Consider the following 20,478-nt stretch of genomic DNA (forward strand, 5'->3'; position numbering starts at 1 on the left):
TGGGCTCCAAGCCCCGTAAGCTCGCTCCAGTGCTGGGGTGAGGTGCTGCGAACAGGAGCCTGAGCGGAAACTCAAGGTGCGTGTGAACATTGGCTGTGGTGACCAGAAAGGGAGCTGCAGGGAGGGCATCCCCAGCAGAAGGCGAGCAAACAAGAGGCGAAAAGCAAGGTCAGGGGCCAGGGAATGGACTCCCTGAAGCTAGCATTCCCGCTGCCCCTTCTTCTCCGCAGTTCCCTCCTCCCCCGCCGCCGGTTTCCCGGGTTCACTTTGGAAATTGGCTTGCCCTCTTGGCTGCCAGCAGTTCCCGGCAGAGCCTAGCCTGAACGGTCAGGTTCAAGAAGTGAGGCAGCGCCGGGCTGGATAGCTGGGTTGCTGGGTCCTGTCTTGGGAGATTCTTTCCCCAATTGTCAATTTCGTGTTTATTTTTAGTTGTGACCCGAGCCAGGAGCTGTGCCTTTAAGCCGCTTTCCCATTCGGGGAAACCGACGCCAGCACTTGAGGGTCGGGAGGCGCCGGAGAGGCCCCCTCATTCTGCACTCCCCCCTCCCCTCCCCTCCCCTCCCCCTCCCCCCGCCCCTTCTCCCCTCCCCTCCTCGGCCGTCCGGCCGCCTCGCCGCCATCCGTCACCTCGCAGCCTGCCGCACTCCTGGAGCGAGAGAGCGACGAGCGAGCCACGGCGATGGTGCCGCCCGCGGCGCAGCCATGGAGCCCGCCCGAGGAGCCCGCGCGCGCCGCTGCCAACCTGCCCGCAGCCCGCCGCCTGCGCGCCAGCTCCCCGCGTCCCGGGCCAGCTGCTGCCGCCCGGCCAACCTCTGCCCGCCCCGCTGCCCGGCGCCACTGAGCCCCACGCCCGTACCGGGCTCGGGGGCACCGGCGCCCTAGTCCCGCCGCCGTCGCCGCCGCCTCTGCGCCGCCGCTGCCGCGCCGCCGAGGCGGAGGAGGAGGAGGAAGAGGAGGAGGAAGGTAAGAAGCGCGCTGCCTTGAGGGGGGCGCGCCTGCAGTCTCAGCCCGGTCAGGGGTGGGTTGCAGTGAGAGCGTGCCGCCCCGGGCCGGCTCAGGGACGACCGGTGCATGGGCGCCCCCGGGAGCCGGGGGCAGGGTGGGGGCGCGGAGCGTCGGGCCGCCTGGAGTTTGGGTGGGCGGTGGGAGCGGAGGGCGGCGGGCCCACTGCCCGGGTTGGTCGTTGGGTTGGCGGGCTCGCCTTGGCCGCCAGGGGTGCAGGGTGAGAAGCCCAGCGCAGGGGAGTACGGCGCGTTCATTATGGAGCCTTTGTGTGCGCGCCGGAGCTGTGGGCACAGTTGGTAGAGCTGGGGAGATGCGGGGCCTGGCTGCTGGGAGGTGGCCACTTAGCCCGGGTGTCCGGCGAAGCCCGAGCCTCAGGGCTGCCAGAAACAGCTGTCTGAAGCATGTGCGTGGTTCCTGGGGCCATGTTCACACGCGGACACGGACGCGCACACACACGCACACACAGCCGCACCACATTCCCGACACTCAAACACAGTCACCCCCCCATCCGAAGACAAAACACACACAGAGCTACACTTGCCCCCTCCCAGCTGGATGCTAATAAAGCAGTCACCCAAACATAGAGATGGCTACACGGCACCCCCTCCAGCGCAGCTGAAACATGTACACATCCACACATATGCACTCTTCCCAATCTGGTGCTTTCAAGCTTGGAGAGTGTGTATATGAGTGTGTTTTCTCAGAGTGTCCCTAAGAAACTACATGACAACTGCACATTACTGCAGATCCAGTACCTGCTGCTCCCCCCTCCACGCACACGCAGCCACCCTAACCCCTAAGCTACTGTGGACACCTCCACCAAGGCCCTTAAGAACTCCATCCTGGCAAAAAGCATGCCCAACTCTTGAAGTCGTGCCCCTCCACACCCGAGTAACTGGGCTTTTATGCGTGTGCACACGCGTGTGTGTGCGCGCGCGTCTCACCCCCCCTACACACACACACACACCACCATACACATAGAACATAACCACTGCAGGGGCAAGTGCTTGACACCTTCCCCCGAAGCAGGTGGTATCCCCACCCTTAAAGCTGACACTAAAGAGCCCTTGATCACAGTGAACGCTGAATTCTGCCAGAGCTGCCCCCTCCGCTTGGCATCTTGGCCCAGCTGCAGAGCCCTGGAGTCCATCCGGTGGTCTCAGCATCCTACAGCTCTTGCCGAGGGCGGGGCCGTATCTGGACTGCTGCCCGTTGGAGAAACTGCTATAAGAGCAAGGATCCCTTGGGGGCGCCCTTCTCGGAGTGGAGGGTGGGGGACTGCTGACTCAGAGCGAAGCGCCTAGTGAGTTTTCCCAGCTGGAGACTGGGGTACACAGAGCTCACACCTTGGCCTGGAGGACCCTGAGTAGTGGCAATTTAGCCATTAGAACCCTGAACTGGGAGACCCTGCCCCTCCCACCCTTTCCATGCCAGTCAAGCTCACTGCAGGAGAGGCAGGGGGAACCCAGTTTTGCAGCTTCCTGAGAGCTGAGAGAGCTTTCCCAGGAAGGTTTTGCTATTTCCACTTAGCAAGGGGCTCTGACTCTCCCCCTGGGAGACCTCGACAAGAGTTGGCTTTGCCCAAGCAAATATGCGGCTTCTACCCAAATTCGTGGCTTGTTTAATTATTTATTTATTTTATTTTTTCGTGGAGGGGACCAATTCGACCTCAGCAGCTTGGCCTGAGGGTGCCCCTAAGGTAAAATAAGACGTAATGTGCGTGTAGAGGGGAAAGCAAGGTTAGGGGGCATCAAGATTAGTGGGTTTGACCGATTTAAGCAGAGACGCCTTGATTGTAGCCCTTGGTAAAATCGTGACAGAGTTAGCTTCCGACGTCAGAGCGCCTTCCAGGCTCCTGCACCTGCCCCTCCCGTTAACTGCTCCGGGCTGCTCTGTATCCCTTCCCCCTGCCCTCTCAGACCGTTTAGGCGGGGCTTCGCTCCCTACTCAGTCAAATCTGATGACAGAATCCGTTTCAGGCCAAGGTGTTAATAGCTGACAGGGGTTTATTACCTATACCTCACAGGTGACATCTGGCATTTTTAAAGGAGACAGAGGCATTGGATCTGTTAGTGGGGCTTTTCAGGCACCTGTGGCAGGACCCAGGCCAGGAGCATTTGTGGATTGCGTAGTCATTCTGCTGTCTATGTCTGGGCCCAAGTAGTGTGCATTATGTGTGTGGGAGTGGGGATGTGGGAAGGTGGGATGTAATTATGGAGGCTGGAGGCCCAAAGAGAGAAGGTTTAAATTGATTTGAGAGGCAATTGGGAGCCACTGCAGGATTCTGAAAAGGGAGGGGATGTGATCTAAGCAGGAGAGAAACACTCATTGCTGCATGTGGAGATATCCTCCCCTCTCTCTCACCAACACCCACCACCACAATTGCCTTGCAAGTGTGGACTGAAGGATACCAGGGAGCAGAGGTTGGCCAGAGGAGGGGGGATGCCCCAGACTTCTGGTTGCAAGCATCTTACAGATCTGAGCCATGCTGCAGAATGACCAGGCGATGGGTCTAAAGCCAGCAAGTGCTCCCAAACAAGCTAGTGGCTTCAGAGAGTGTGATGGAGTTTCTGCTTCCAAGGGAGAGAGGACTGGAGACTTCCTAGAAGGCTGTAAGCCTCATTTTGAATGAAGCAGGACCTTTCCTTCTATTAAGTGATAGTCCAGGGGTCTTGAGAATTGACCCATGTGGTTCTACTGGGGAATTTTGCCACCATCAACATCCTTTGGAAGTAGTAGTAGGTTGAAAAAGTGCAACGAGAAAGCCCTGGAATTGCCGATGACACCACAGACTATGCAATGCACTGGAGGTAGAGGGTGGGGTGAGGTGGGGATGAAGCAGCTACTGGCCTGGGGTGGAGGTATTGGTGAAAAAGAAGCATTGAATCAGCACTGCCTCACTGCAGTAGTCCCACTTCAGCCCTTAGGAGGAGCACAGGTGGGTGCAGGACAATAGACACACTGTACTCTACCTGCCCTGTGCATAAATGATTGGGCTCAGTGATCAGTCCCAGAAAGACCCCCTGAGATGTCCACACCAATGCGTCAGAGGAAGAATCTCTGATCTTTTGGAGCCTCCGGGCTAGCTGAAGCCACATACATACACAGACACAGACAAACTCTTCCTCTCTCTCTCTCTCTTTCTCTCCCCCTCCCAGACAAAGACACTCTTACAAATAAACCTGGAACAAATTGTGGACGTGAGGCTTTTGCAGACACACTTGACCTCTGAGGGTTCGTGCCTTCACATAGGCCCTAGAAATCACTTTTAGGGGGGAACTGGAATAGTACCCTTTGATACTGGGTAAAGACCATGAGCTTAGACAAGTCCCTGGGAAGAGACCACACCCAAGTCAGCTTCATCTTGTCACCAGCCTTAAAGCCATTTGCATTCACAACAGAAAACTCTGATTTGGCTCTTCTTTCAAGGACTTATGTTTTCCTCCATACCATAAATTCAAAAAGGAAAACATTCTCTCATATTTTCTCCAGCCAAAATGAAATATCCTCAAAATGAGCTGGACCTGTCTACTGAGAAATCTGAGGGCCAGGGGCAGAAAGGCAGGGCAGGGAGCAAATGGAGAGAAACATGTCATCTCTCCTTCCTCCCTTTAAGTTCCCCCTCATCCAAGCTGCTAGGGAAAGGGTAGATCTTGGGGTTCTTTCTTTATTCCCACCCATGACAGGAAGTGCTCCCTTTTCTGAGACCAGGGGCACCAAAATTACAAAGGAACATTAATATCCCAGTGCCACACTAGCACCTACTCCAGAAAAATAGCCTGGAAGTTGGAGTATGTGTATAACATGGAGGTGGGAGGAAGGAAGGAGGGCTAACTGTACAAATGTAGGAAACTGTATGGTTCATTTTATTTTATTATTACTTTTTGGTACTGGGGATTGAACCCAGAGGCACTTTACCAGTGAGCCACACACCCTGCCCTTTTTATTTTTTATTTTGAAACAGGCACTCACTCACTTGCCCAGGCTGTCCTTGAACTTGTGATCCTCCTGCCTCAGCCTCCTGAATCACTGAGATTACAGGCTTGTGCCACTGTACCAGGCTGTTCATCTGCTTTTGTTAATGAACATGAGAATGAACAGGTATGTGCACATCAGCAGGTTTCCTGGTGTGCATGCCATAGCTGATGACCCCTCTCTCTGAGCCTCAGGCTCACTTTGGCATTAGCTGTACTAACCGTCCCCAGCTTTTGAAAGAGCTCTCTGCCTGGTCATACTATTTGGACCTCCTTCTACCAGAGCGACCTCTTCCTTTTTCTCTTATTTGGTAGTTCTTCCTCCTACCACTCAAATCTGGATATTCTCCAGTTCTTTTCTTTATTGGCAAGAATATGCAACTGTGTTATGGCTTCCACACTCACTTCTTTACTGGCCATCCCCACTTCTCTAGCCCAGACTTAACCCTGCTTCTGAGGTCCAGCCCTGTATTTCCAGCTACTTGCTGAACATTTCTGCCATCTCTTTGACTCAACATTCACAAACTCGTCTCATTCTCTCTCAAAGATGATTTATTCTTCTGACCTTTTTAACCTCCCAGACTAGAAACCCAGAATCACCTCTGATTATCCTCATCCACCTTGCCACCATGCCACTTACCTTATGCCAACACTGCACTATTCTCTTCCTTTTCCAGTCCATAATACACACACCTACCTGATTAATATTCTGCAATATCCTTTATCCCTAACACTTCTGCCCAATACCCCTGAAGAGTGATAGCTGACTACCTGTAGATGAAGTTTAACCTCCTTAGTCCAGCATTAAAGGCCTTCCTTGAGTAGACCTAACCATGTGTATTATTCCAACCTTATTTCTCACACTTGGTCCACATCATTGATTCTCAAAATTTAACATATCTCCAAATCACTTGAAGAAACTTGTTAAAATGCAACTGTTTGGGTCCCTCTTGGTCATCTCCTGAGTTTCTGATTCAGTAGGTCTGGGATTTACCATGCTTCCCCCAAGTGATTCTGATGTACTTGACATACTTAAGCATTTCTCCACATGGACCCTCAACTCCAGCTAAGTTTCTCTCCTCAGTGTCTCTTAAACATGTCTTTTCTACACTTTTGCATCTGTGCTTTTGGTAATGCCATTTCATTCTGTCTATGTTCCTCTTATCCAAATACCACTATACCTATCCTTCCAGCCTACATTCAAATTCGCCTCCTTCGAGAATTATTCTCTGGTCATTCTAGACTAAAGTGATCTCTCTCTCTCCCTCCCTCCTCTGAACTCCTCTGGCACTTGCTGATTCTAAAATACATTTGGCAAATACATCACTGCGACTCTCCACTAGTATCACTTGAATCAGTCCATTTATTCACATACAAATAAAACATCTCATGTGTTTGTCTTATTTACATCTTAAGTTCAATGAAGGAAAGAGCTTGGTATTTTTTATTTTTTTATTCCTATACCACACAACAGCTTATATATAGTAGGTGTTCAAGAAGCATTTGTTGAATTGAATTGAATATTTATTGATTCATATGAGGTAGGAATTGTTATCTCTCTCCCTGCATATTTCAATAATCATTTATTGAGTATCTGTTACATGCGATGTATTGTGTTAATCTCTGTGGAGAACCTAAATATGAGGGATACTCCTCTTCTCCTCATTCTCAGTCTTCTTTGTATACAGTGCCTAGTGCATGGAAGAGGTACTTAATAAATATTTGTTAAGTGAACAAATGAATGTGTGAGAAAAGAAATGAAATTCAAACAGAAATAACTTGAGCAAGGACATAGGATAGTTGTGTCATAGAGAAACAAGAGAGGCATGGAAATTAAGACCAGGAAGGTAGGCTGGGGTACAATAGATGGCTATTATTTTTATTCTTTATTTGTGAGCATTTTCAAACTCAAAAAGAAAACAGTATAATAATTCCCATATACCCATTATCCACATTAAGTAATTATCAGGATTTTGCTGTATTTGCTTCATCTGTCCTTTTTTTTCTTTGCTGAAGTATTTTAAAAGAAATTCTAAACATCAATCATGTCATTTCATTCCTAATACTTCTTTATTCATCTCTTAAAAAGGAACATTTTTTTCACATAACCACAGTACTATTAACACATCTAACAAAAGTAACAATAATGCTTTTGTATTAATCATTACCCAGTCTTTAATCAAAAGTTCTCAATTGTCTCAAAACATTTTTCTGTTGACTTGTTTGAATCAAGATCCAAAAAAAGTTCAACACATTACAGTTGGTTGTTTTGTTTCCTGAAGTCCTTTCAACAACCAACCCCCACCCCTTTTTTTAATAGAGAAATCAGGCCAGTTGTTCAAGTCCCATATTCTGATTTGCCTTTTATTTTTCTGGTTGGTCCCCTTATTGTCATTTACCTTGTTTTGTTGTCCCTTGTATATCTTGTAAATGGGAATTAGCTCTACAGCTTGATTAGATTCATGTTTATTTTTCATGTTTTCTTCTTTTTTTCCCTTTATGATAGATTGTTAAAAAGGGAGTCATCCTAGAGATAGGAAGACCACTTAGGAGGTTGTTAAAATAGCTGGATGGAAATAGAATAGAGATTGGTGGATAGATCTGGAGGTAAAAAGATCTGAATTGGCCAAGTGGGATGAGGAAGGAGAAAGAATCAAACATGATTTTGAGGCTTTGAGCCTGCATGATGGGGAGAGTAATGATGCCATGAAATATGAAGGATGGATTTTTAATGAGAGCAGCAGGAATCAGGTTAGATTAAAGGAGGAACTTTCTCACAGTAGGAAGCCATCTGCTCTGATTTTTCCAGATAACGTGAGTATTATAGCTAGATGTTTGGGCCCTCTGAAAAAAATTGGGAAGAAGATTCCTTATTTTTTAACTGTCTCATTAAATTTCCAGCCTCAGAACCTTGAGAGGAAAGATGGTATGTACACCTCTGGATAGAGAGAAAGTAATGCTGATATCCCCCATGAAGATCAACCTAGTGTCCCATATCATCATGGGTTTCTGAGTCGTTGGAAATGGGTGGAAGATTGGAGGATGCCAATGCTTGGATTTTCTGTAGACTCAGCCAATGAATCTAGCTCAAGTCCCAAGGCCTTTGAGGTACCTGTAAGTCTACATCCCACACCCACTTCTCCATTCATTATGGGGTCTGCGTAGGCCCTCAGTGGGCAAAGGCAACAGTGCTTTTTCTGCCAAGGTCCAAAATTGCTCAGTGTCCCTAGAATATTCCCTGGACTCTAAGAAAGCCCCAAGATTATTTAGTCCCCTCAATAAGAACTTGCTTAGGTTGTTGAATCAGATCAAGTGAGAACTACTCCAAGATTCATCCTATCATATCCTCATTCATAAAACCTTCTCTTCCTCTCCCTTCCCCCAGCTCTTCTTTCTTCTTGCTTTCTCTTCGGCTCCTCCCTCCCTGCTCTGTCTCTTCCAGCATACATTTATTCTCTCCAGTTAATCAAACACTGGCCCCTGCAGCCCATTGTGTCTCAGATTGATCACTTAAGCAGTGTTATTGATCGCCCAGAGAACCTTAGGAGGTGGGAGTGTTCAGGAAGCTAGGATCTGACAGCAGATTGGCTGCCTGGACTGCTCAGAGCAGCTTCAGCTCTACTGCCTGAACAGTTTTTGAAAAAGGGGAGGGCACAGACAGAGGAGATCCTTAAAGGGTCTTCACTTATCTCATCTTCCCTTCATTTTGGAGATGAGGCATGTGAACAGAGGTCTGTTGAGCACTCCAGGCTCTAACCCTATACCCATGCTATGTTGAGAAGGGCAAAACAAAGGCCCTGCTCTTTAGAAATTTATAATTTAATAGAAAATAATACTTATTCATATGCAGCAACTAAAAATAATACAAGATGGAAAACAGTTAGATGCCACATTATTTGCTCTAAACAGTGAGCACTGTAGGGGTTCTGGGCTGAGAGAGAACAAGAGTGTGGGCAGGAACAGAGGGAGAAGGCTTCCTAGAAGAGGTTGAACTTGAGTTTGGTTTTGCATAATGTGAGAGATTGAGGTTGTGAACTAGAAAAGGAACAGGTTTCCAAAGGGGGAAGGGGAGGCATGGTGTAGGGGGGAAAGATGGAGTTTTTTGTTATGATCACAGTAGGATCAAGGAAGTGTCAAAAGGAGGTCTGACTAGAGGAGACTGTAGATGTGGAGGCACCTTGGGAGGAAATGCTTGACTGAGTAAGGGGTACCCAGATTTGGAAAATATTTGCCATCATAATGAGGAGTTTGTATTGGAGAGACTCTGGAGGACTATTAGAGAATTATGCACAGTGTTTTAGGATGACTAACCATAAAATAGGAAGCAGAATCATGTGGGATAAGGAAAGACATGAGGTCAACTTGTTAGATACTACAACAATCCAGAATGAGGTGATGAGGGCAGTGGCAGTGGACATAAAGAGGAGTGTCAAGTCCAAAAGGCACTTAAGGCACTAGTGTGGCTGGTAAACCACCTTCATTTGCTTGGCTTCTTTCTCTCCCATTTGCATCCTCTTAGCCTTAACCCCCACATTCTTTGCCTCACACTCTCTGGGCCTCCAGGGGGCAGAGTTTCACTGGAACTAAGCTGACAATGGGTTAATCAGTTAACCATCCCACATAGACTGGATTTGCACTGGGGCCTTCAATGATGTAACCTTGAGAGTGAGCAAAGAGGAATCTGACTGCAGAATCCAGTGGAGATGATAGCTAAGCCAGAGCGCTAAGTGCTACCTCCCCCTATGGGGAGGCTGGAGGCAGGGCCTGCCTACATCTGGTCTGTTTCAAGCCCCCAAGACTCTGAGAGCTGCTGAGAGTGAGGAGACATCTTTCAACTTTTCTGGTAGAATCAGTTTGAAAACTCCTCTGAGCACTTGGGAATCATCCCAATGGAGGTCACACCTGTGCCTGGGTATGGCGAGAGCTACCACAGCACTTTGATGCCAGCTGGAGCTCTGGCATTCCAGCTGGTATGGAGAACTAAGTAAGGAGGCCACAGGTAGGTGGGAGGGTGACCATGAAGGCCTCGGCCTGCTCACCTGTCTCCCCACCAGCTCTCCCCTCCCTACCCAGCCTGCTGAGCGTCAGCTCCAGGGAGGTGTCAGTGCCAAGTCCTTTAGTCCTAGATTGGAGGAAATATAGAACTGCAGATCAAGGGATATATGTGAGATTTGAGTTCCCTTTTACTGGTTTTTCTTATGGAAGGATACGATGCCTTCTAAAGATGAATAGGCCTGCCCAGGCTGTGGGCTCCTAACCCCTGAGGGAGCTCTACTCTGGGGGCAGGACCACCCAGCCAAACAGACCTCTTTTTTGCTTCTGATCCAAATCCACTGGGGAAACAGAGGAACAGATGGCTAGACTGGTGGATGAACACACACACACACACACACACACACACACACACACACACACACGGTAATGCGCAAGCGTACACACACACACACACACACACACACACAGACTGTGTGGTCTGTCAACCTGTCAACCAGCAGCCTCCAGCATTTTCCTGCTGGCGATTTCTGTTTTGATCTCTGCTCAGTTTTCTGGTTGCTGACTTGAGGCAGGGGTGATGGTTGGGAACAGAGTAACTAAAAAGGGGGCAGGTATCAAGAATGGAAAATGTTTATGCAGGTGAGGGGTTGGGAAGAGGGAATGCAAGTTGTTGATTGGGGTAGTTGTCCTATTTACTGCCCTTCTCATGGAAAAGCCTATTGAAGGCAGAAAGAAGAGGGCATGGTGGCCCCAACTGACTTGGGAGCAACCAGGTAAGTGTCAAGATCTCTCAGTTTGGAAATCTGCACTCTGTTTCTTTTCCAAACATTATCTTTGGTCTATACAGTTTACATTTTCCCCTACAATAATTGTTTTATTTACCATCCTGCTTCTCACTCAGACCCAAGCAAGTCAATTTCAAATGCTTTGCCAGTTGACATGGGGAAGAAACTGAGGAACCCATTTGATTTTTAAATGATAGTTTTATCTGATCCTGTGTCAAGATGTCCAGAGGTCTTGATCTTGCCTTTGTGGTCTTGGACTTAGAAACCCAGCCCACTCACAGGGCTGGCAAGGGTGCTATGTGTCACACTCATTCTGTTGCCACCATCAGTGAAATTGCAGAGAATGCAGATACAATTAATAAAGCAAGAATTGTTCCATATTCATCTTGTCACCTATAGTTGAGCTGTAATCTTTCTAATACGTAGGGAAATCACTCACTGACAGAGATCAGGAGGGGAATTTTGAAATAGACCCACCAGCCTGCTGCTGCCACACAGTTTAGAGACTTGTCACCTGTAAAGTCCAAATCAGGACCAGCACTTGGGTCGGCTTCTCCCTTCCTCCCTCCTTAGAGGTTTCCACGCTTAGTCTAAATATAGCTTGTCCTGCTTTGGAATTCTAGGTGATTGCTGGAAATGATCAAACCTGGCCTTTAACCTGAGCTTCAGTTCTATTTCATTATTACCTTTAAGGACATTTCCTCTTTGAGGTTTACCATCATTTTAAATTCACCACAGCTAAAACCAAACTCAGAATCTCCTCTTCAGTCTTCCCCTCTCTACTATCCCCTAACCCCTGCCCCTTTTCCCTGTGTCTCTGTCTCTATCAATGGCACCATAACTCTTTCAGTAGCTCAAGGGCTTAGCCTTGGAATCCAACACCCACTTTCCTCTCCTGTCAGTCACTACTGTGTCTTGGTGGTTTATTTCTCACAGGTGCCTCCTGAATCTACCCCTTCTTGACCATTCCCACTGCTGCTGTCTTAACCTAACTTCCTATAACCTCATGCCTGGCTAAATGCAACAGCCTCCTAACTGGTCTCTCTGCATTCAGCCTCTCCCTCCCTGCCAAGTGATCCTTCAATGATGCTGCCTAAGGATCCTTACAACATCTTTCATCATGTCACTCCCTGCTCAGGAGCCTGTAATAGCACCCCTTTGCTTACTATGTCAAAAAGAAGCTCCTCTCCCTGATATCCAAGGCCTGCCTTCCACAAGAGCTGAGATTTATAATTCTATACATAGTTATTACACATGCATCCATTCACATATTTACATAACATATATGTATATCCATGTGCATATATGTGTGTAGGATATAAATATACAAATATACAATATAAAATATACATATATACAGATCATATGTATATGTACATATGTGTGTTTATATAAAATATACATATATGTATACATACATATGTAACACACACACACATATATATGCATGTGTGTGTATATTATATATATATAATTTGCTGTGGTTTAGATATGGTTTGAGCATGCCCCCAGAGGGTTCTTGTGTTGTTTAAACTTAATCCCCAGGTGAGGTATTAAGAGGGTGGAAAAGGGGAATGATGCTGGGGAATGATATTGACTGAATTATTGTATGAATTCACAAACATGTACAACAAAATTCACTTTTATTATGCACCAATAAAATATGGAAAAAGAAAAAAAAGAGGGTGGAAACTTAATCTGATTCTAGTATTTAGAAGAGACCTTTGGGAAGTGATTAGGTCATCATGGTGGAGGGCCTCAGAGTAAATACTAATGGCTTTATAAGAAGAGGGAAAAATAAGAAGTCCAAATAAATAGGAGTCATTGGTTTCCCATTGAACATGTGCTTTTACATTTCTATATTCCCTCCTTGATTAACTTTTATCTTTATTATGGAGATTTTCAAACATACAAAAGTAGAAGAGAAACATAATAAATTACTGTGTACCTGTCTTTAAGAAAAAAAAAGAGGGAAATGGGACTGTTTGTAGCTCAGTGGAAGAGTGCTTGCCTAGTATGTGTGAGGCACAAGGTTTGATTCTCAGCACCACATAAAAATAAGTAAAATAAAGCTATTGTGTCGATATACAACTAGAAATATTTTTTAAAAGGAGGGAAAGAGACTAGAGGTGCGCGCGCGCACACACACACACACACACACGCACACACGCAATCCCTCTCTCTTACCATGTGCTGCACTGTGTCCCCTTGGGACTCTGCCAGCAAGAAAGCCAACACCAGATATGGGTGCTTGGATCTCCAGAATTGTGAGCTAAATAAACCTCTTTTCTTCCTAAAGTAAACTGCCTTGGCTATTTTCTTATGATAACAAAAAAACAGATGAATTTATATTTGTATTACTTTTAAAAATCAGCGAGGCACCCCTAGTCTCCTCCTTCTTATCCTACTGTATCTCATGGGGTGCTTCCTCTTGTCTTTATACTCATCTTTTCTATAGCTCCCTTAGCCTTTACTGGCTCCCTTTTCTCTACCTCTGCAAAACTTTCTTTCCAACACATCCTCTACCCAACATGCTCAAGCCCAGCCTCTGCTGTAAAGCCTTTCTTTGTTATACTAGCCCTCATTAGCCACTCCCTCTTTTTAAATTACATTTTCCCCCTGACTTTAAAAGTAATACCTATGCATGGTGGAAAACTTTGAGAATATAGAAAAATATACAGGAACAAAAGCACCCACAATCCCCCCTTCTCTTGCAATCTGAACCTGTCTTTCTACTACAGTCCAGCACCTGATTCTATTGTCTCATATTGTGTTGACTTTCTGTGTCACCTTTCTCCCTAGTTAAGAGAGTGGGCTCTTCTGGGGCCTTGTTCATTCACACATCATCCAGGACAAAGATACATAGTGCAGGACTTCAACCAACACCAGTTGGCCAGTGGAGTGGGAGTTGTGCTGTATATCTTCCAGGCTGATGCCCTGACAATGACTGAGGGGAAAAGGGCCCATGCTCGAGCAGCAGGGCTTGAGGCTTCATACCCTATGCAGCCATGGCTCTGCACCTTTCTCGTGAGGTGAGGAATGATGCACCTGGAGAGGGAAATGCATCATCAAGAGAGGGCTGAGAATCAAACAGCATTACTCTATGTAAATTTATGATTACATAAATGGTATGCCTTTACGCCATGTACAAACAGAGAAACAACATGTATCCCATTTGTTTACAATAAAATAATAAAAAATAAAATAAAATAAAATAAAATAATCAAAAAAAAAAAGAGAGGGCTGAGAATTCAGGGTGCATAATTCCCTAGTAGATGACATGACCCCATGTGATGCTGCTTCTTTACTCCTTTAGGAAGCCCCTATCTTAAAATGAGCTTTTTCTAATCATTTGGTACTAACTGGCAAGAATCCACAATTGTCTCCTTTGTCTATCATATTAAATGGAAGTCTCTAATCCTAGTTGTATTAGTCAGTTTACAGTCACTGTAACAAAATACTTGAAGTAATTAATTTATAAAGAAAAAGGATTATTTGGCTCATGGTTCTTGAAGTCTCAGTCTAGGACTGGGTGGCTCCATCACAATGGGGCTCTAGAGAGGGTGGCAATCCTGGTGCGAACATGTAAAGGAAGAAACCACTCACATCATGAGCCAGGAAACAGAGACAGACTGGAAGAGACCAGGGTCCTAAAATCCCCTTTTATGGAATACCCCTAATGACCTAAGGACCTCCCATAGGACCCCACCTCTTAAAGGTTCACAGCACCTTCCAATACTGCCACCGTAGGGACTCAGCCTTTAACATATGGACCTTTGGTGATGCTACCTATATTCAAACCACAGTACTGGCCTTTGAAGGACCATCAGCCAGTATACTTCCCTGCTACATGTCACTAAAGCATCTCCCATACTTCCTTTAATTAACCCTTCACTTTAGCCAAGCCATCCAGTGTTTTATCCTCAAAAACTGACTTCCAGGGTTATTTGCTATCTGCTACTTCCTATTTCAGCCCTAGGCACAGCTGTCCTGGCCCCACTAGCATAAATAGTGTCTGTCCTGTTTCTTTCACCAATGAGGTTCATGACCCCTAATGACATGTTCTACCATTGACCTCAGACTCAATTTGCAATCTTTCAGGTACTCGTGTAATCATTTTGTTTTAAAATATTAATATGTACTTGCTATTATATTATTATATCAAAGTGTTCCCCTGCTATTTCTCATCTGAGTTCTATAAAGAGCATTAAGCAGAAAGTATTCTGGAGTCAGCCTTACCATTTCCTGTATTTCATGGTTTAAAAGACATATTTTAACATTTCTGAAACCAAAATGCTTCTTACCATCCATGGAGCATTGTCATTTAATTGGTGGTATTTTTTCTTTCTTAAGGAAACCTGAAACAATGTTGCCTCCTACAGCTGACAGTGTCTTGGAGTCAATGAAATGCTGTGCTAAGTCACTTAACCTCTCTGAGGCACAGCCTCTTTATCTGCAAAATACCTACATCAGAGGGTTTTGTTGTGAGGATTCAAAGATAATATTTACTTAGCACTTAGTGCAGGACCGGCTGACACTTTGGTGGAGGCTCAATAAATGTTAGCTATTGTAATTTCCCAACTATATAAACTATAAACCCCTCAAGGGCAGGGACATGTATTTTTTTTCCTCTTCTAGCAGATGGTCTGCTGTGAAGGGTGGAAAAAGCTTCCCTTTCCAAAAATATCTCCTTTGCTAGACTGCCAAACAGTCGAAATTTCAACATTAATCACTCCTTTGAGTTAAGGCATTATCTCCAGAAGACCTCTGTTAAAATGCAAATATGTCACTTGGGAAGGTAAGGCATTAATTCATTAGCATTCATGATCCCATTAGTGCAGATTAGTTTATCAGATTAACTAGCTGTCGCCATGCAAACCCTGAGAGCCCTGGTAAGGGGGCTGGTAAGATGTGATTTTTTAAGGTGGGAGTGGAGTGAGGGGCTAGGCTGTCTGCAGCTTGGGGCCACCTGCAATCTGCTCTCACCTTTTGGAGTTTGTTCATTGGTTAAATTGTGACTCTGGTGTGTGATAAGCTAGGAAAGATGTCCATGACATAGTAACACACGTGGGTGGGAGGAAATGTGACATTGGAAGGGAAAAGGGACCTTAGAGATCATCTAGTATTGTTTCCCTTTGGATTTGTAACTCTCATCAGCAGGGCATTTACTGCCTCCTAATGTCACCTATCCCATTGCTGAACAAGCCTCATGAGAACATTGTTTTGATATGGAGCCGAGAGCAGTCTTCCCTCCCTCTTCCTCTTGGCAGCCTCTATAAACTATCTGAATACAGCTAGCACATTTCCTCAAGTCTGTCTGTCTTTTGACTTTTATTTCATTTAGGGTGGACTAAATCTATGCAGTTTGCACCATGATTCCTTTGGTGATGTGTTTCCACAGCTGCTTAATCTGGAGATCCATGAACCTCCTGAAATTTTATGTACAAAATTGGATGAAAAAGAAAGAAAATCAAAATTGGATGTAGTCTTTATATCTCATGCCTAATGGGTCATAGCTCTCCACAGTGGTCTAGGACTTTGAAAAGGACCCAGCTATTGTCCTTATAACATTTTAGTCACTTTCTTTAGGCCATACTACCATTTGTGAGGCTGCCTTTTAGGGGTCCTTTCCAGAACCAAGCATAGTACTCCTGGGTGCTCTGAGAAGCCCAGAATATGGTAGCCAAACTATTTTTATTCACAGTCTGTGATTGCACTTCTCGCCTTTGGAGAGCTCTTGGTTTAATGGACAAGAGCATCATATTCTCAAGTAACCAACCCTTCCCAGGATGAAGTCACCTTAATTAGAAGAGCACCTTAGTGCCCACCCAACTCAGCTCACCAGTTTGAAGAGCATCTCAACTATTTCAAGGGGAGCTAGTGGAAGTCCCTGGTGGGGACCCATCTGGTTAGGACATTTAGTAGACCAGTCAAGGAGCACTGACTGGCATAGTCCTAAGTTCTCACCAGTGCCCCCATTTTCCCAGTTCTATGCATTATAAAGAAGTGACTGGTTCACACACATGTAGAATATGACCTTTGCTCACAGCTACCCCTTCTTGAGGCAGCAGGCCCAGGGAGTATCAAGAATAGAGTTTGTGGGCTGGGACTGTAGCTCAGTGGTAGAGCCTTGCCTAGCATGTGTGAGGAACTGGGTTTGATCCTTAGCACTGCATAAAAAAAAAAAAAAAACAAATAAAAATAAAAGTATGCTGTTCATCTATAACTACATTTTTTTAAGAAAAAATACAGTTTGGGGGGCTGGAAGTGTCAGTGGGGAACAAGTTCCCCAAAATCAAATGCTTTGGAAAGGACCAACTATCAAACTTGAGTTGGGAGAGATAGACTCCCTTCTCTTCCTTCCATACTAGTCTCTCAAATACAGCACAAAAAAACCCACTAAGTATTAGAGGCGATTGGGACCTGTAGAATAGAAGCAGACCTATTGCTAAGTGACAGCCATCTATAATGTGTGCCATGAGAAAATCACACCATTAGGGTCCTCTGGTCACTAACATCTTCAAGACGGTTTGGTGGTTGATCCAGGGTAACTGTTACTGCCTTCTCTACCTATAAGGATGCCCATTTCTTCACAATTATAGTCACTCTTTTAGGTTGAGGTGTTGAGGACTACTGTGAAAATGCAGCTAAGTTATATGACAGAGAAAATATTTCAAATAAAACACTAATCATGCTAGGTGTGGTGGCACATGTCTGTTATTCCAATAGCTCAGGAGGCTGAGTCAGGAGGATTACAAGTTCAAAGCCAACCTCCGCAACTTTAGCGAGGCCCTAAGCAACTTAGCAAGATCCTGTCTCAAAAATAAAAAATGAAAATAGCTGGGTAGGAGCTGGGTCTATAGCCCAGTGGCAGCGTGCTTGCCTGGCACATGCGAGGCACTGAGTTTGATCCTTGGCACCACATAAAAATAAACAAATGAAATAAAGGCATTCTGCCATCTACAACTATAATAAATTTTTAAAAAAATGTCTGGGGATGTGACTCAGTGGTTAAGCACCCCTGGGTTTAATTCCTAGTACCAAAAAGAAAAAAAAAATGCTAGTTCTATAGGCTTCTATACCATCACAAAAGAAAAAGAGTCTGTGAACAAATATGTTTGAGAAATGCTGTCTACCTATTTTAGAGTTTCAAAATGCACACTAGCATATTAAAGGCTCTGAGAAGTCCTGTGGTAAAGAAACCTGCTAAAGTCATTTGTGGCTTCCAGTATGCACTTCACCACAGATTACTATCCTCCCTTTTTCCTCCTCAGATATACGCTATTAACATCCACATAACATCTTTGGAGAATGCAGCTGTCAGCCATGACCCACCATCTCACACCTGGGTACACAAATGACTCAGCACATCCAAGATTGTATAGAAATATGATAGGGACAGGTGGATTTTGTTGTGGGGAGGTTTGACAAGACTCTAGGGAGTCTGGGATGGGGACCCTCAAAATGGAGGTAAGAACAAAACAGAAGGTGCTGGAGACCAGCTCTCCCTACCTCATGGTTTGGCCACTGGCCAGCTCTGGTAGATGCCATGTTCTCCATTCTGAGCCAACAGTGAACAGAGTAGTTTTGGCCAGGCATGGGCCCTGCAGGGCCATTTGTGGTCATTGACTTCTCAGCTGGGGCCTTTCCACTTTCATTCTCTGCCCTGCTGCTCTCCATTTCCCTCCCTGGGCCTCTGGCGCATTTTCAATTTCTCAGCCTACTGGTTGATCCATTTCCTATGGGTCTTTCCTCTTCCATTCACTGGGACTAAGGAGGCCTCAGAGTTTACTGCTGTCAAAAGGAAGGAGAGAATGATGGGGGGTGGTGGGAAAGGCAAGAAAAAAAGACCATGGCCTGGCCAAATCTGGATTTTCCCTGGACTCTCAGAGCAGAAATGGGCCCTTCTACTCTCATCCGTAGCCCTTGAGGAAATACCATCAACACCTCCAGAGGTAGAGGAAACTCCCACCTTTTACCAAGAAACTCGAGAAGGGGTTGACAGAAAGACCAGTGGTGGTGGTTCCCAGAGGTCTTGAGGCTGATAACTGTTGAAATTGGCTCAAGTTAGAGATGTGTGTAAGGATGTGTGTGTGTGTGTGTGTGTGTGTGTGTGTGTGTGTGTGTGTATGAGAGAGAGAGAGAGAGAGAGAGAGAGAGAGAGTAGGAAAGTATACACAGGTCTCCGCACGTACCTGTATGTGCAAAGGTAAATCTGCAAGCTTGTTGAAATTTTTTTCTCACTGAGGAGGCCTAGAGGATAGCTGGACCTTTTGCAAGGGTACATCAGAATCACAAGTGACTTGTCAGTAGGGAGAAGGAATACAATCTGTGTAGTGCAATAGCTTTCTTCATCAATGAAACTGATGAGCCGCATGAAGATGGAGCATGGTCATTTCCATTCACACACACACACAGACACACACACACTCATACAGCGACCTCTGAAAACTGGCCCCACTGCCTCTCCCATTGCACACAGCCAGGAAGAGCTTGCTGGTACTAATAACCCCTGTAGGATGTGATCGTGCCTATTTTGAATGGCTCTAATCCCAGTGACTCAACGTCTTTGCTAGGCAGTTTATTCCGCACCTAACTGCATTAAGGTTAGAAAATGGTTTTTTTCCCATCTCTCTAGATGCTATTTTTAGATGCAAAGAGCCCAGTCACTCATTTTCTCTCTCTCTCACCCTTTTACTCTCCCACACTGAGGCCTGTGATAGTAGACCATGTTCCTACTTGGAGACTCCTAGAGTTTGCTTTTCCACCTCAAAATATCCTAACCCCTTTGCAGTTTGAATAACAAATGCTCCCTCCTGCTCTAGGACAAAGATTTCTTTTTCTCTGATATATTTGGATGGGCTTTAGCTTTGCCTGTCAGATTAAGCACTTGTATCTTTCCTTTTGGCTCTCTTTGCCTTCTCCCCTGTAAATACTCCCCACTACCCAGAGACTACAGAAAACCTGACAACACCCCCACCACCATTCACAATTGAGGTTTCCCCTAACCACCCCTTGGAAAGTTCAAGACTAGAATTTTGTGAAGTAAAATCATCCATCCCTACTGTACTTCTTGCCATCCCAGGCAGCCTAGGAAAGCAGGCTAGTATAGTTAAATGGATGAAGATCCCGAGGAATGGCTAAGATGTCCCAATAATTTTACTGTCCAAGTATGGTCTCAGAATTTACTAGATGTCCTGAAAAACTGAAGACTATGACAAGGGTCTTGCCCTTAGTAAACTTGTTCTCTAGCTAGGGAAAAACACAAATGAACTTCCTGGTGAATTTTTTTTTTTCATTCACTTCCTATGTGCCAGGCCCTGTGCTAAGTGCTGGGGATACAGTGATGAGCAGGAAGACAAAATCTTTGCACTGCTGGAGCAAAATTTCAGATGAGATTAGGCACATTCAGGGTGGTATGGCCATAGACTGGAGCAATACATTTTAATGGGAATTTGTGTTTTAAAGTAAACAAATAAATAATCACTGCTGGTATTGATAGCTGCTAAGGAGGAAAAAACAGGTCTTTGTTAGAGAGTAACAAGGAGGTACTTCAGCTATTGGCAGCTACTGTGCTAAGAATTGAATGCCCTGAGAACAGTCCACATGGTGTGCCTCAAACTACAAGTGGCATCAGATTTCAGAGATGAGAAAGATCATGTGAGCAAAACTCAATGAGGATTTTGTAAAACATGTACTGTGCATCTACATGATAACAA

The 20,478-nt window shown here is 45.6% G+C and overlaps 1 protein-coding gene across 5 annotated transcripts in view; it reads left to right on the forward strand.

Annotated features, from left to right (window-relative positions):
• The first annotated feature begins 602 nt into the window (after positions 1-602).
• Positions 603-20,478, forward strand: part of Frmpd3 (FERM and PDZ domain containing 3) — a 142,247-nt gene continuing 122,371 nt past the window's right edge. For 4 of the 5 annotated variants that reach the window (XM_047535962.1, XM_047535958.1, XM_047535963.1 and 1 more), the window contains exon 1: positions 603-963. The gene's annotated coding sequence lies outside the window, so the exon portion shown is untranslated. The remainder of the gene's footprint in view (positions 964-20,478) is intronic. The other variant, XM_047535961.1, reaches the window with a different exon arrangement.

This window comes from Sciurus carolinensis, chromosome X (assembly GCF_902686445.1).
Source record: "Sciurus carolinensis chromosome X, mSciCar1.2, whole genome shotgun sequence".
In the NCBI taxonomy this organism is placed as follows: Eukaryota; Metazoa; Chordata; class Mammalia; order Rodentia; family Sciuridae; genus Sciurus; species Sciurus carolinensis.